The sequence below is a fragment of the Symphalangus syndactylus genome, chromosome 16 (genome assembly GCF_028878055.3).
Source record: "Symphalangus syndactylus isolate Jambi chromosome 16, NHGRI_mSymSyn1-v2.1_pri, whole genome shotgun sequence".
NCBI lineage: Eukaryota > Metazoa > Chordata > Mammalia > Primates > Hylobatidae > Symphalangus > Symphalangus syndactylus.
This window is the reverse complement of record NC_072438.2, coordinates 85,227,435-85,244,327: the sequence shown is the minus strand read 5'-3', so window position 1 is coordinate 85,244,327 and position 16,893 is coordinate 85,227,435. Positions and strand designations below refer to the sequence as shown.

Sequence of the window (16,893 nt, the reverse complement as noted above, 5' to 3'; positions counted from 1 at the left end):
ATTAGTAAGATGGTGATTTCCTCTGAGAGAATGAGAGGCAAAAGGATTTCGATTATTGAAAATGGAACTGGGCCCTGGGTGAGCCAGGAGGTGGCTCATCATGAAGACGTATCACTATATGAACAGACAAAAGGGTGCAGGCAACTAACAGTACTTGGATTGGAATGAGAAAATTGACAATTTCGAGAGATTCAAGAAGTATTGAGATTATTCCCAACTTCTAAATTTCAGGCTCCATTGGAATTTACCACTTTTCTTATAGATGTAGATGCAGGTTGATATATAGATATAGAAGTATCTATTTTGGTTTCAGTTCCTGGAGTGTAAGCTCTCTGAGGCAGGGTCTTTGTCTGACTCTTCGTTCTATCCTCCCCTGTGCTTGGTGAAATACAGTGCCAAGATAGAAATACACTTTTGGTTGTGATAACATTCTGTAAACGGCTCTTGTTTTCTGGAAATGCTTATTGTGGAATGCTAGACTTTGATGGCAGAATTTATACAGTGATCTACATTGCTCTCTGTAACTGTGATTACACATTTTTTTAAACCTCACGGCATTTTGAGATGACTAAAATTTGATTGAGTATGACTGAATTACACCATGTAATATAAAATACATTCATTTTACTAGGAAGTTAATGGAAGCTTAAATTGCTATAAAACCTTAAAACATGATTGCATATGATAATAAACTCATTTGCCTTCTAATTAAAGATCAGTGAAAAGCCCTCAATTGGATACAATACAGAAAAATTTTTATTCAGATTTATCCTAGAATCTACTTCTTGTGTTCTACAAGTTCTTTACAACTTATTTCTCTACTACTTATTTCTCTCATTGTTTCTGTTTTTGAGCCATGATAAAATCCATTGGCTTAAGACTAGAAAACCCAGAAACAAATCCATACATCTGTAGTGAACTCATTTTTGACAAATGTGCCAAAAACACACATTGGGGAAAGGACTTGTTTCTTCAATAAGTGGTGCTGGGAAAAAACTGGGTATCAGTATGCAGAAAAATGAAACTAGGCCCCTATGTCTCGCCATATAGAAAAATCAAATCAAAATGTATTAAAGACTTAAATCTAAGGCCTCAAACTGTGAAACTACTAAAATAAAACATTGGGGAAACTCTTCAGGACATTGGTCTTAGCAAAGATTTCTTGAGTAATACCCCACAAGCACAGGCAACCGAAGTGAAAATGGGCAAATGAGGTCATATCAGGTTAAAAACCTTCTGCAAAGCAAAGGAAACAAACAACAAAGTTAAGAGACAACTCACAGAATGGAAGAAAATAATTGCAAACTATCCATCTGACCAGGGATTAATAATTAGAATATCCAAGGAGCTCAAACAATTCAATAAGAAAAAAATCTAATAATCCAATTGAAAAATGGGCAAAAAATTGAATAGACATTTCCCAAAGAAGACATACAACTGGCAAACAGGTGTATAAAAACCTGCTCAATATTATTGATCATCAGAGAAATGCAAATCAAAAGTACAATGAGATTTCACCCCAGTTAAAATGGCTTATATCCAAAAGACAGGCAATAATGAGTGTTGGTAAGGGTGTGGAGAAAAGGGAACGCTTGTACACTGTTGGTGGGAATGTAAATCAGTACAACCACTATGGGGAACAGTTTGGAGGCTTCTCAAAATCTAAAAATAGAACTACCATATGATCCAGCAATACCACTGCTAGGTATATACCCACAAGAAAGGAAATCAGTATATTAGAGACAGATCTACAGTCCCATGGTCATTGAGGCACTATTCACAATAGCCAAGATTTGAAAGCAACCTAAGTGTTCATCAACAGACGAATGGATAAAGAAATCTGGTAATATACACAATGAAGTGCTATTCAGCCATAAAAAAGAATGAGATCCCGTCATTTGCAAGGACATGGATGGAACTGGAGGTTATTATGTTAACTGAAATAATCCAGGTACTCAAACTTTGCACGTTCTCACTCATTTGCGGGAGCTAAAACTTGAAACATTTGAACTCATGAAGATAGAGAATAGAAGTATGTTACTGGAGGCTGGGAAGAGTAGTGGGGGTGGGGTTAGGGGGAAGTGGGGATGGTTAATGGGTACAAAAATATAATTAGACAGAATGAATTAGACAGAATGGTGGTAGAACAGGGTGACTACAGCCAGCAATAATTTATTGTACATTTAAAAATAAGAGTATAATTGGATTGTTTGTAACACAAAGGAAGGATAAATGCTTGAGGTGATGGATACCCCATTTACTCTGATGTGATCATTATGCATTGTATGTGTGTGTCAAAATATCTCATGTACCCTATAAATATACAAAGCTACTATGGACCCATAAAAATAAAAAATAAAAAATTATTTTTAGTCCAGGTGCAATAGCTCACGCTTCTAATCCCAGCACTTTGGGAGGCTAAGGCGGGAGGACTGCTTGAGTTCACGAGTTCAAGACCAGCCTGGGCAACATAACAAGATCCCGGCCTCTACAAAAAATAAAAAAAAAATTAGCCAAGCATGGTAGTGCATGCCTATAGTCCCAGCTGCTTGGGAGGCTGAGGTGGGAAGATTGCTTGAGCCAGGGAGGTTGAGGCTGCAGTGAGCTGTAATTGCGGCACTGCAGTCATCCTGGGGGACAGAATGAGACCCTGTCTCAAAAAAATTTTTTTTTGAAATCTGTTGGTTTGAATGCTTCCTTCAGTGTTTCTATCAGGTCCCTCCTTAGTATCTTATACATATAATATAGAATTACATATAAAATACAAAAACTAGAAAACTTAAAAGAGATGGATAAATTTCTAAACACATACACTCTCTCAAGACTGAGCCAGACAGAAAGAAATTCATTCCTTGAACAGACCAATAACGGGCTCTGAAATTGAATCAGTAATAAATAACCTGCTAACCAAAAAAAAAAAAAAAAGACCACGACCAGACAGATTCAGATTCACAGCTGAATTCTACCAAATGTACAAAGAAGAGCTGGTACCTTTCCTACAGAAACTATTCCAAAAAATCGAGGAGGAGGGACTCCTCCCCAACTCATTCTATGACGCCAGCATCATCTTCATACCAAAACCTGGCAGAGACACAACAAAAAAAGAAAACTTCAGGCCAATAGCCTTGATGAACATTGATGCAAAAATCCTCAATAAAATACTGGCAAATCAAATCCAGCAGCACATCAAAAAGCTTATCCACCACGATCAAGTAGGCTTCATCTCCAGGATGCAAGTCTGGTTCAACATATGCAAATTAATACATGTGATTCATCACATAAACAGAACTAAATACAAAAACCACATGATTATCTCAATAGATGTAGAAAAGGCTTTTGATAAAATCCAACACTCCTTCATGTTAAAAACTCTCAGTAAACTAGATAGTGAAAGAACATACCTCAAAATAATAAGAGTCATCTATGACAGACCAACAGCCAACATTATACTGAATGGGCAAAAGCTGGAAGCATTCCCACGGAAAACCGGCACAAGACAAGGATGCCCTCTCTCACCACTCCTATTCAACATAATATTGGAAGTCCTAGCCAGAGCAATCAGGAAAGAGAAAGAAATAAAGGGCATCCAAAAAGGAAGAGAGGATGTCACAATATCTCTGTTTGTAGATGACACGATTCTATATCTAGAAAACCTCATAGTCCTGGCCCAAAAGCTCCTCCAGCTGATAAATAAGTTCAGCAAAGTCTCAGGATACAAAAATCAATGTACAAAAATCATTAGCATTCCTATATACCAACAACAGCCAAATCTCGAGCCAAATCAGAAAGACAATCCCATTCACAATTACCACAAAAAGAATAAAATACAAAGGAATATAGCTAACCAGGGAGGTGAAAGAATTGGCAAAATATTGTTCAATTACAAATTACAAAGATAATTACAAAACACTGCTTGAAGAAATCAGAGAAGACACAAACAAATGGAAAAACATCCCATGCTCATGGATAAAAAGAATCAATATCATTAAAATGGCTATATTCTCCAAAGCAATTTACAGATTCAATGCTATTTGTATCAAACTACCAATGACATTCTTCACAGAACTAGAAAAATCTATTTTAAAATTTATATGGAACCAAAAAAAGCCTGAATAGCCAAGGCAGTTGTAAGAAAAAAGAACAAAGCTGGAGGCATCATGTTACCCAGCTTCAAACTATACTACAAAGGCTACAGTAAGCAAAACAGCAAGGTACTGGTATAAAAACAGGCATATAGACCAACGGAACAGAATGGAGAGCCCAGAAATAAGGCTGCATATCTACGACCATCTGATCTTTGACAAAGCTGACAAAAACAAGAAATGGGGAAAAGACTCACTATTCAATAAAAGGTGCTGAGACAACTGGCTAGCCATATGCAGAAGATTGAAGCTGGACCTTTTCCTTAGAACATACACAAAAATCAACTCAAGATGGATTAAAGACTTAAATGTAAAACTCAAAACTATCAAAACCCTAGAAGACAACCTAGGCAATACCATCCTGGACATAAGAATGGGCAAAGATTTCATGACAAAGACACCAAAAGCAATTGCAACTAAAAGCAAAAATTGACAAGTGGGATCTAATTAAACTTAAGAACTTCTGCACAGAAAAGGAGGCTATCAACAGAGTTAATAGCCATCCTACAGAATGGGAGAAAATATATGCAAACTATGCATCTGACAAAGGTCTAGTATCCAGCATCTATAAGGAAATTAAACAAATTTACAAGAGAAAAACTAACAACCCCATGAAAAAGTGGGCAAAGGACATGAACGTACACGTCTCAAAAGAAGACCTACATGCAGCCAACAAGCATATGAGTAAAAGTTCAATATCACTCATCATCAAAGAAGTGCAAATCAAAACCACAATGAGATACCATCCCACACCAGTCAGAATGGCTATTATGAAAAAGTCAAAAAATAACAGATGCTGGCAAGGTTGTAGAGAAAAAGGAACATGTATACACTGTTGGTGGGAGTGTAAATCCCATTGTGGAAAGCAGTATGGTGATTCCTCAAAGAGCTGAAAGAAGAACTACCATTTGACCCAGCAATCCTATTACTGCTTATATACCCAGAGAAACAAAAATAATTCTACCATAAAGACACATGCACACAAATGTTCATTGCAGCACTATTCACAATAGCAAAGACAGGAAATAACCTGAATGCCCATCAATGACAGATTAAATAAAGAAAATATGGTATATATACACCACGGAATACCATGCAGCCATAAAAAATGAGATCATGTCTTTCGAGAGAACACGGGTGGAGCTGGAGGCCATTATCCTTAGCAAACTAAAATAAGAACAGGAAACCAACTACTGCATGTTATCACTTATAAGTGGGAGCTAAATGATGAGAACTTATAAACACAAAGAAGGAAACAATAGCCTGACATGGTGGTTCACGTCTGTAATCCCAGCACTTTGGGAGGCCAAGACGGGTGGATCACCTGAAGTCAGGAGTTTGAGACCAGCCTGGCCAACATGGTATGAAACCCCATCTCTACTAAAAATACAACAATTAGTTAGGCTGGTGGTGCATGCCTGTAATCCCAGCTATTCAGGAGACTGAGGTGCAAGAATCACTCGAACCTGGGAGGTGGCTGCAGTGAGCCGAGATCGTGCCACTGCACTCTAGCCTGGGTGACAGACTAAAACTGTGTCTTGTGAAAAAGAGAAACCAAAAAACAAAGAAGGAAACAACAGACACTGAGGTCTACCTGTGGGTGGAGGGTGGGAGGAGGAAGAGGAGCAGAAAAGATAACTATTGGGTACTGGGCTTAGTACCCAGGTAATGAAATACTATGTACCACAAACCCCCATGACACGTTTTTACCTGTTTAACAAACCTTCACTTGTACCCCCAAACCTAAGGTAAATGTTAAAAAAAAATTCACTGGTCTAAATGCTTCCTTCAGTGCACCCATGAGGTCCTTCCATAGTATAAAATACACATGTATTGGCTGGACGCAGTGGGTCACACCTGTAATCCCAGCACTTTGGGAGGCCAAGGCAGGCAGATTGCCTGAGCTCAGGAGTTCCTGACCAGCCTGGGCAACACAAACTCCGTCTCTACTAAAATGCAAAAAATTAGCCAGGCATGGCGGCACGCGCCTGTAGTCCCAGCTGCTCAGGAGGCTGAGGCAGGAGAATTGCTTGAACCTGGGAGGTGGAGGTTGCAGTGGGCCGAGATCACGGCATTGCACCCCAGCCTGGGTGACAGAGCAACACTGTCTCAAAAAAAAAAAAAAAGCCACATGTATTACATACACAATTATATATTGTATGACAGAGCTAGACTCTGTCTCAAAAAAAAAAGCCACATGAATTACATACACAATCATATATTGTATGACGGAGTGAGACTCTGTCTCAAAAAAAAGCCACATGTATTACATACACAATCATATATTGTATAAGATAACTTATATATAATTTTATAAAATATTAAATATATTACATAAAATAGTATTGTATATTAATATATATGAAATAGTAGTATATACATGTAATACGTAATATTTGGCAGTATTTAAATGCTATGGGATAAAGATAATAAGGAGAAAATAGCTAAAAGATAGATATACATGTATATGTACATAAATTTCAATATGTTAGCATATACATATTAATATGTTTGATGTTATTACTGTGTGCTAATATCTATCTATATTTAGCTTGCTAATACATATGCTTGCTCAAGGCTAGATTAGAGCCTTTGTTAATTATGTTGCTAAGGCGCTCTTGCTTTCCTCTGATACCCATCACCAGGCCGAGCTTCAGTTTATTTCCCATCACCGTCTCTAATTGTTTGGGAGAAGTGGCTCGTTGCCTCTCATTCTGTTCTGAGAGGTTCTGTCTTCACCAGCTGCCAGAGTATTCTGCCCCTGGGTCTCTGCCACACTGAGGTATAGGGGAAGCTTGTTCCACTCCCCACTTTTTTTTTTTTTTTTTGCTGGAAGAATCATCTCTGAAGGTTTTTCCCTGATAGTACACTCTCCCTGAACTGAGTATGTCTAACCACAGCTGGTTTCACGGACATTTGATCTTTGCAGTTGCACAGGGTCCCATTCTCAGAAGAGCCCGGTACTTGACTTAATTCTCTCCTGTTTTGATATTCTGGATAATTTTTGAACAAGAAGCACTACATTTTTATCTTTCACAGGTTCCTGCCAATTATAGAAGCAGTCCTGTTTCAAAATGCCATTAAGCATCCTTCTGAGCTGCGGAAAGTCATAGGACCAGTCCTCAGCCGTGCCCATTACAGCAGCAGTGACAGCACACCACTTTGCTCATGATACGGATCAGTAAGTGTTTAGGTGAACTCTGCTCTATCTGCAGATGTTAAGCACTCACTCCACACCCCCTCCCACACTGAGGCCCATGCAGTGAAGGGTAAGGGACCTTCTCATAGCCTCATGTGATGAATATTGAAAACTCGAAGACTGAATCTTTACTTCATGCAAATAAGTTCTTGAAGGAATCCTCTTAAAGTCTGTCATCATGTTATTAGAGACACAAATTCTCTTCAACTCTAAGGTAGCAGCCAGTAGCATGTTGCATAGCTGAGTAGCTTTAACAGAAGGAAGGAAACGTAGCACTGCATTAGTTTCCCAGGGCTGCCGTAACACATCAGCACACACTAGACAGCTTAAAACAACAGAAATTACTCTCCTCACATTCTGGAGACCAGAAGTCTGAAATTAAGGTATCAGCAGAGCCTTACTCCCCAGAGGCTCCAGGGATGAAAGTGATCCTTTCCTTTTCCAGCTTCTGGTGGCTACAGCTGTCCCTTGGCTTGTGGCTGTGTCTCTCCTTGATCAATCTTCATGTCACCTACTCCTCTTATGTGTATCTCTCCTCTGTGTGTCTGTCCCCAAACTCAGACCCTTTCCTAAAAGGATACAGGTGGTTGCATTGAGAGCCCAGAACATGTGATTGCACTGAGAGCCCAGACAGATGATATTGGATGTGCATCTTTTTGGGTGCCACCATTCAGCCCACTACAGGCACCCATGTTGATAGGAGTGTTTAAGATATTCAAGCAGGAGGCCAGGTGCGGTGGCTCATGCCTGTAATCCCAGCACTTTGGGAGGCTGAGGTGGGCAGATCACCCGAGGTCGGGAGTTCGAGACCAGCCTGGCCAACATGGATAAACCCCGTCTCTACTAAAAATACAAAAATTAGCCAGGCGTGGTGGTGCACGTCTGTAGTCCCACCTACTCGGGAGGCTGAGGCAGGAGAATCGCTTGAACCTGGGAGAAGGAGGTTGTGATGAGCCAAGATCACGCCATCACACTCCAGCCTGGGTGACAGAGCGAGACTCCATCTCAAAAAAAAAAAAAAAAAAAAATTTCTGCAGGCAAGGTGACAACATTTGGGAAGGTGTTCAGTGCACACGCAAGGCGCCTTCATTTTTAAATGAGGTGTCCTCAAAGCACAAAACCCAAAGCTTTTACCTTCTCAAAGCTGATTCAGAGATCCATGTTTTCCATGTTGTCAGGAGTGGAAGGCTTTTGTGGTGTGCTCCTTTCTCTGCGATTTTTATAGTGAACCTTAAAGATGTCTGCCCTAAATGTTCTACATTATTCTAGCTTGTTCACTGGTTCAAAGGCTGTAGTATAAATTTTGCACAAATGATTCATCTCAATTCTCTTGACCCTTGGAAAGGGCTCAATACACAGTCAGCCCTGGTTAAATTTCATATTTAATAGATGAGTCTATATGCTGTCATTTTCATCAATACTTTTGTGTAAGAAACTAGAAAACATGAAAAAGTCACTTAGTTTCTCTAGTCCCATTGAAGGGTGATGGGATTAGGTCAATTTTTGGTTCAATTCCTTTGAATTGAGAATTCTGTATTTTGTAAAGTAGCACATAAGCACTATGAGGGTAGAAATTAAAAAGAAACTTTTTATTATGGAAAATTTAAACACATGCTAGATAATGTGTCCCTATGCACTCATTACCCAGATTCAACATTTAATAATTCAATTCAAAGTTAACATCATCTAACCTCTTGTCATATTACTAAACATATAATAAGCAGTTTGTTGACAATTTAATCTCCAGTTTAAAAACATATACTGTGCAAAGAATTCTGCTTTTATCAAGATCTTCACAACCAAAGCCTGTAATGCAATGTTTAGATGCATAAATGCTACAAAGTTTTGGGGAAATAAAACAACTTCAAAGTTGGCGCCAGACCTATGGTGTGAGGAATATATTTTTGTTATTCCTCTTTCCATTGTGTTTCTTCAATTTTTGAAATTCTATGGGCTGAAAATGAAGGGAGAAAAAGGGAGGTGTATTCATTAGCATAGTGATGGTTGTAAGAGGCAAGAATGGATGAGGTTGTCAGGAGAACCAGGAAAAAGAGGAAAGTAAGAGGCTGAGAGAGTGACCCTGATAATTGATGACCATTCAGCCAACTAGAAAAGGATGAGCTCAGTAGGAGACTTAGAAGTATGTCGGCCTAGCGCAGTGCTCACGCCTGTAATCCCAGCACTTCGGGAGGCCGAGGTGGGTGGATCACAAGGTCAGGAGTTCAAGACCAACATGATGAAACCTCGTTTCTACTAAAGATACAAAAAATGAGCTGGGCATGGTGGCGTGCACCTGTAATCCCAGCTACTCGGGAGGCTGAGGCAGGAGAATCACTTGAACCCAGGAGGTGGAGGTTGCAGTGAGCCGAGATGGCATCATTGCACTCCAGCCTGGGCGACAGGGTGAGACTCTGTCTCAAAAAAAAAAAAAAAACAAACAAAAAAAAGGAAGTATGTCAACACAGGGAAATCAACCTAGAATAGCTTGGGAACATGATCCAGAAGCCACAGGAAGAGGATATTTTTTTAAAGGAAGTGAGTGGTGAACATTGTCAACTCCTGCATTTGACATATGACAGGAGTGTCAGTGGCATGATGAAGGCAGAAGCAAGACTTGAGAAGTCAGCAGAAGTTGACCAAGAGGAGACAGGCTGGATTGACGACTCTCAGAAGGAGCCCAGTTCTTAGGTGGGAGGAGAAGAGCCAATAGCTAGTGGGTAGATGAGGAGAGTGAAGTTAATTATTTTCAAGGCAGGAGATATTTGACAGTATTTAACTGCTTCTGGGATAAAGGTGGTAGAGAGGAAAGACAGAAATAAATAAACAAGGGACGTTTTCAGAGAGGCTACTGTGGGACTTAGACCACAGGTAGAGAATAATTTATAGGTGGGGGAGGAATCATCATTGTGATGAAAGAGAACAGAGAAATCTGAAAACTCTGATCTGGATACAGATGTAGACACTTTTAAGGGTAGGAACTGACGTGTTTCCATCTGATATGTATGTGCTTTATATATATATATAATATACACACACACACATATAGGTGTGTATATATCTATATAGGCATATAGATATACATACCTATATATAAAAATTATATATAAGTATAATATATAATAGATATAAGTACTGTATATTATACATATATATAATTTTTTGAGGGAGGTGGTCTGCTGAGAAGCCGGAGATTATTGCTATAATCTCAGTGAACACTAAATACTTATGGAATAAATGCTAATAAGCAATGTTAAAAAAACAGATGTATATACTCTTAACAATTTGTTGGTAATTACCTTTTTCTCCCTTTGTTTTCTTTTTAGCTTGCATTTTTTTCCCTTTTCAATAACACTCAGTGATGGTACCTAAACAGAAATTGTAAAATAAAATAATCATTTATTTTTATGGAGAAAAAATAAATAATTATATATTTTTATGGAGAAAAAATAAAATAAAATCAACCAACTAACCGAAGTGTTAAATCTAAATTGGTCTTACTATATTCCAGAGAGTTTTAGTGGTAATACAATCCTTACACAACACATACATGCTCACATGCACACACACACACCCCAGAAATCAAATCATCCAATGTAAATGCACCCTACAGTCAACCTGAAAGCCTTTAGGAATAAATACGTGTTTCTTACCATGCTCTGTGATTGTCACCCCCTTGGATCTTCATGTCCAATGCTAAAAACAAATGAAGCATATAGATCTCTTAGACCCAGAGTTTGTCAGCTGATTCTCATTATTCAAGGATGGGAGGAGAGCTGTTAGAGGAACAAGGCAGGGGAAAGCTGGCACAGCATTGTTAGAGATCTCGGTACAGTGGTTGAGAGGAGGCAGCTTGCTTCGATAGGGAGAGGTTAGGGGACGGAGGGGCGTAGTTGGGTTTGAATTTTCTTGTTCCACTCCTAAGGAAATGCCAGTTCCTATAGAGCATACCGCTCTTTCTTTTCTGTTCCCTTGCCCCTTATTTTCTTCTGTCTTGATCTTTCCATACCCCGAAGTTAAAGGATGGGGGTGCCCACTAGAGAGCAGAGTCGATTCAGATCTGGTAGAATGAAGAGTTGGAATCAATCTTCCCCGTCCATGTAGCTTCTATGTTCTACCATGAAGGGAACGCATCTTTCTTTTCCAGCTCCCTTTTATATTGTTCAGCTAAAAAAGGAAGCATCAGAATAATTTGTAAGCACGGTGTTGGTTTTTGTAAACTTCAGATTCATTTTAGAGTCATCACAGAGCTAACTTCTGCTTATACCTATTTGATACCCAACAAGAAATTTTGCGACAATAAAATGAAACACTTATGGTCTCTGAATATCATAAACTCTTTCAATTATGTGTTTAAATTCAGTATCTGTGTAATAATTAAAGAATTTACAACAGGATAAACCAAGTAGGAAATAAATGCCTGGAACTTTGCTTGGTAGATTTAGGGCATCCAAGGCATTGACCGGTTTTCTGAAAGACCATGACAGTTAAGAAATTCCCCTGCCAGGGATAACATTTAAAAAAAAATAAAAAATACTTTAAAATATCAGATCCTTCATGTCTAGGGAGGAAGAGTTTAAATTTTGTACATATTCACACCATTTCCTCCACAATACATAGCATGTAGAAAAATGTTCAATAGATATTTGTTGAAAATATTTTTTGAGTATGTATTCAAAAAAGAGGATATGTCTAAAAAGAGCCTGTCAAGGATCTGAAAAACAGCCACCTAATTGGTATGTTTCTTTCTTATTTTTAATTGAAAACTAGAGCCGCATCATTATTTTGGGGGAGTAAGAGTTTTACCACTTTCCTCTGCCAGCACCTTTATAGATGTATCCAGAAAGGCTCTGATTGTCATGAATGCTTTTGCAAACATTCTGCAAAATAATATTGGCAGTTCTGGCATAAATTTTTTTTTAATTTAATTGGGCATAGATCAGAAATGGAAGAAACGCTTTAAAAACATTACAAGGGATTTCAGAGCAAGAATAATGCTCTGAAATAAGCATAATGGGATGAAGAATGATGACACTTTTTAGTGGAAAAAATTTTAAGTGCTTTTATCCTTTTAAAAAGCAATTCAAAAATTATCCTGACACTGATGCTTAGAAAGTGTCTATAATTAATTTTTCTCTGGAGCACTATAAAATGTGAGCTGGTTCTCCCCCATCTGTGATAGTTTACGTGGAAGGTTATCTAATCTGTGCAGAAGATCATGTACCTTTTTTTTTTTTCTGAGGCTGAGTCTTGCCCTGTCACGCAGGCTGGAGGGCAGGGCCGCAATCTCCGCTCACTGCAACCTTTGCCTCCTAGGTTCAAGCCATCTTCCCACCTCAGCCTCCCAAGTAGCTGAGACTACAGGCACAGGCCATCACGCTCGGATAATTTTATTGATTTTTGTATTAGCCCGGTGCAAAAGCAATTGAGGTTTTTGCAATAAATACAGGTTTTCACCATCTTGCCTAGGTTGGTCTCCAGGCTCAAGTGATCTGCCTGCCTTGGCCTCCCAAAATGCTGGAATTATAGGCGTGAGCCAGTAAAATATTTTGGAATAACCCAGCATATATCTTGTTACTTATAAACTTTATTTATGTGCTATATGTTGTATATTAAATATTAGAAATTTAATTCTTGCTTTTTAGATAAAAATAAGCATAAATGGACATTAATTTTTTTCTTTATGCCTCAATTATCTTGCATATTTCTTGGGGTATATATCCTTTTCATCCCCACTTCATTTTATTTATTTTTTTTTTTTTGGAGACGGAGTCTCGCTCTGTCACCCAGGCTGGAGTGCAGTGGCGCGATCTCGGCTCACTGCAAGCTCCGCCTCCTGGGTTCTCGCCATTCTCCTGCCTCAGCCTCTCCGAGTAGCTGGGACTACAGGCGCCCGCCACCACGCCCGGCTAATTTTTTTTTTACATTTTTAGTAGAGACGGGGTTTCACCGTGGTCTCGATCTCCTGACCTCGTGATCCGCCCGCCTCGGCCTCCCAAAGTGCTGGGATTACAAGCGTGAGCCACCGCGCCCGGCCTATCCCCACTTCATTTTAGAAATCATAAATGTAGGCCCTTCTCTAGCCTGTAGGTAAAGAACCACATAGTCTTTAAGAGAGAAATGGGGGATATAAAAAGCTTAGATACATTCAGTCTCTCCTTAGAGTATAATGAGAGATAACTGTATACAATAGTTGATTTTTATTAATAGATTATGTATCTCTGTTTGTTTTATTTCAGGGGTTAATTTTCAAGTTTTGGATGGTTCTCCCTCTTTGAGTTACCATTTGTTTCTGCTTATAAGCTACTGCTCATGCCTTAGGTACTAGGAAATATTGAAAAGGGAAAGCCTTAGGTGGCTTGCAAAGGCTGTGATGTAAATATGTGTTGCTGAGATGGGGAAGTGAAGGTGTTGGATGATGCATAACTTTCGCAGGTGTTCTTATACCACATTCATGCCCCCTCAGGTGAGTTAAGTAAAGCTGGTTACTTAGTATCAAGGTATAATGAGGTCTCAGAACTTTGAGTCACTCTTTTCATTGACTGTCATGGATTCCATTTTCAGCTCTATTTATTGAAGACTATCACTATATTATTCTCATTGTTAATCTTACTCCAGAAGCACCAGTAATCCAAGTGATTAGATTATCCTTAATGTTATAGCAAGGAAAAATTTTCAACAATGTTAGTTATTAAATGAACTTGTATTAAATATCATTGTCACGTGAGTTCCAGATCTTGCTATCATGTTCTGCATTCAATTAAATACCAGAAGGCAAGTCAAAGAAGCCCATATAAACATGGACCAATTTTTACATTGAAGTATTAAAATCTAGTTTCTTTAATACTTAGTATGATGTTAATTAGAGGACAATATAATAAAATATAAATTTATTTTTTATTTTCTCAATGAAAAATAAAACCCATCAAAAGAATGCTTCAACTACTTGATTCAAGTACAGACTAATATCTTCATATGCAGTGAAGTGCTGCCAAGTTCTCAGATTCTTTTAGGACCAGCAAAATCAGATTTAGGAAAGAAATGTTGAGAAGGCAAATTGCTTAGAATTTGAGTAATTCTAAGTTTAACATTTATATTAATTTATTGAACTGAGAAGTTGAGTAATTCTCAGTTTAGTAATTAATGGCATAAACAAAGTATGGGGGGCATTGGTTTTCAATCTTTAAAAGCTTTTAAATCTTTATAGTCCTCATATATTTTTATGTAGACATCTAAGTTTTCATTACAAGTTTAAATAGTTGCAAAAGATGTTTGACATATTGCAAATTTTGTTATTTAAAAATAAAATAACTAGATCATTATTTTAAATATGTTCAGCATAGTGGCAATAATATAGTAATTTCATATCTCCTACCAAATATTTTAAAATATATGAAAGGTCTTTAAAAGTCAGGTATTTTGGTGTCTACTTTATCTTCTGAACTAATTTTATGATTTTTACCCAACATAATTTTCTCCGAATGTGATACATATTTTTGTGCTTGAAATAATTTTATCTCCTATGTGCTTCTCTGCAACCTGTGTATACATATATGTATATAATATAAAAATTGAAATAAATATTTCCATATTCCCCTTACCAGCCCAGTTTATCCTCAGAGTACCTGATAAATGACTTGTTGCCGAATCAGTGGGGGATTTTTGCTCAGACATTTAAGTTGTCTAACATGCAACTTCATAAAATGTCATATTTTCAGAGAAAATATGTTCTTTATTATTGTGAAATGCAAACATTCAGAATATCTGAGGCAGACAGAATTCTGAGATGTCCCATGCATTTCCTGCCCCTCAGAGGCACGCCCTGCATCTGTCCCTCCCCTGAGTGTGGATGAAACCATGAAATTAATGTGCCTACAAATCCCTGATTGGGTTAGGAATACCCTGAAACAATGGACATTAACTACTGGGTCTAATTCAATCATCTGAGCTATCATAATGAGAGATAATTATATACAGTAGTTGATTTTTATTAAAAGATTATGTATCTCTGTTTTATTTCAGGGGTTAATTTTCAAGTTCTGGATGGTTTCCCCTCTTTGAGTTGCCATTTGTTTTTGCTTATAACCCCTGAAATGACAGAGCTCTCCAGCCAGAGGGAGATCTGCCCCCCTTGCCCCATGCGGGAGATTCTTCTATGCCGGCTCTGCAGATCCAGGGAGCCCCACAACCAGACCTGGGAGAAACTTTGGAAGCTGAGAGCATCCTCACAGCAGCAGGCAGAACAGACAAGCGGGCCTGGGTCTCACAACCCTAAGGCATCGAATTCCACCACGGAATCAGATCACAGCCAGACCTTTCCCAGGTCAAGGCAACGTCGACGCAGCCAGGCCCACCCTAGAGGTCCGTTGTTCCACCTTGAGCAGGAGGCAGTCACTCTGCCTAGTGGGACTTCTGACCTGTGAGCTGGGGTTTGATTTAAATATCCAAAATTTGTGAGAATTTATTCTGCATTGATCTAAAACTAATATATTCTCCATGCACAAGTTTCTTCACATTGTGGAAGTGAGAAAAACCAGTGTGTGTGTTCGTGTGTGGGAAGGGGAGGCAGGGAGCTGTGTTCGGTTGTGGCTAAACTATGGCTCAGCAGAAACACAGCAGCTAAAATCTTTGAAAGGTTCTCACTGCAGATCCATAATCAAACCACCCCAGTCGGAACTTCTGCCTCTACAGCTGCTGTCATGGAGCAGACCTGAATCTCACCCATGGAGACAGGCAGGCAAGCAGTTGCGTCTGCTGAGATGTTCGCCATGCCCTGAGGTCTGAAGGGCAGCAACAAGGATGGAATCCCTGAGGACCTAGATGGGAACTTGGAAGAACCCAGGGGTCAGGAAGGTGAGTTCAGGAGTCAGGATGTCATGGACCTCACAGAAGGTGACAATGAAGCCTCAGCCTCAGCTCCTCCTGCAGCCAAAAGACGGAAAACAGATACCAAAGGAAAGAAGGAGAGGAAGCCCACCGTGGATGCAGATGAGGCTCAGAGGATGACAACCCTGCTGTCTGCCATGTCTGAGGAGCAGCTGGCCCACTACGAAGTGTGTCGCCGGTCAGCTTTCCCAAAAGCACGCATTGCAAGTCTGATGCAGTCTATCACTGGCAGATCGGTGCCTGAGAACGTGGCCATTGCCATGGCTGGAATAGCCAGTCTTGGTTGGAGAGGTGGTGGAAGAGGCCCTGGACGTGTGTGAGATGTGGGGAGAAACGCCCCCACTGCAGCCCAAGCATTTAAGGGAGGCTGTTCGCAGGTTAAAGCCCAAGGGCCTCTTCCCCAACAGCAACTACCAAAAAAATCATGTTCTAGGCCCAAGGCCAGAGGGAAGGGTGTGTTTGTGCAGGAATAAGTACTGCATCCAGTCTGCTATGATAGGACTATGTTTGCTGGAGCTTCTGCATCTGTCTACCCTGGATTTAGCCACAATCTTTCTCAAACTGTGGCGTTTCATAATCGCCTTGACTAAATATTTGGGTCACCTAGGACATATTGAGTCATTTTTATGTGTCTTCCTGGTTGGAAGAAGAAAGATGCATGGATCTTGA

At 39.3% G+C, this 16,893-nt stretch overlaps 1 long non-coding RNA gene and 1 pseudogene across 1 annotated transcript in view; both read left to right on the top strand.

The window, feature by feature from the left end:
• Positions 1-13,791, top strand: part of LOC129464475 (uncharacterized) — a 42,368-nt gene extending 28,577 nt beyond the window's left edge. The window contains exons 2-3 of the long non-coding RNA XR_008651604.2: positions 7,182-7,323; positions 13,578-13,791. This is a non-coding gene — a long non-coding RNA (uncharacterized lncRNA). The remainder of the gene's footprint in view (positions 1-7,181; positions 7,324-13,577) is intronic.
• Positions 13,792-15,966: 2,175 nt separating this feature from the next.
• Positions 15,967-16,893, top strand: LOC129464651 (TATA-box-binding protein-associated factor 11-like protein 12; annotated as a pseudogene).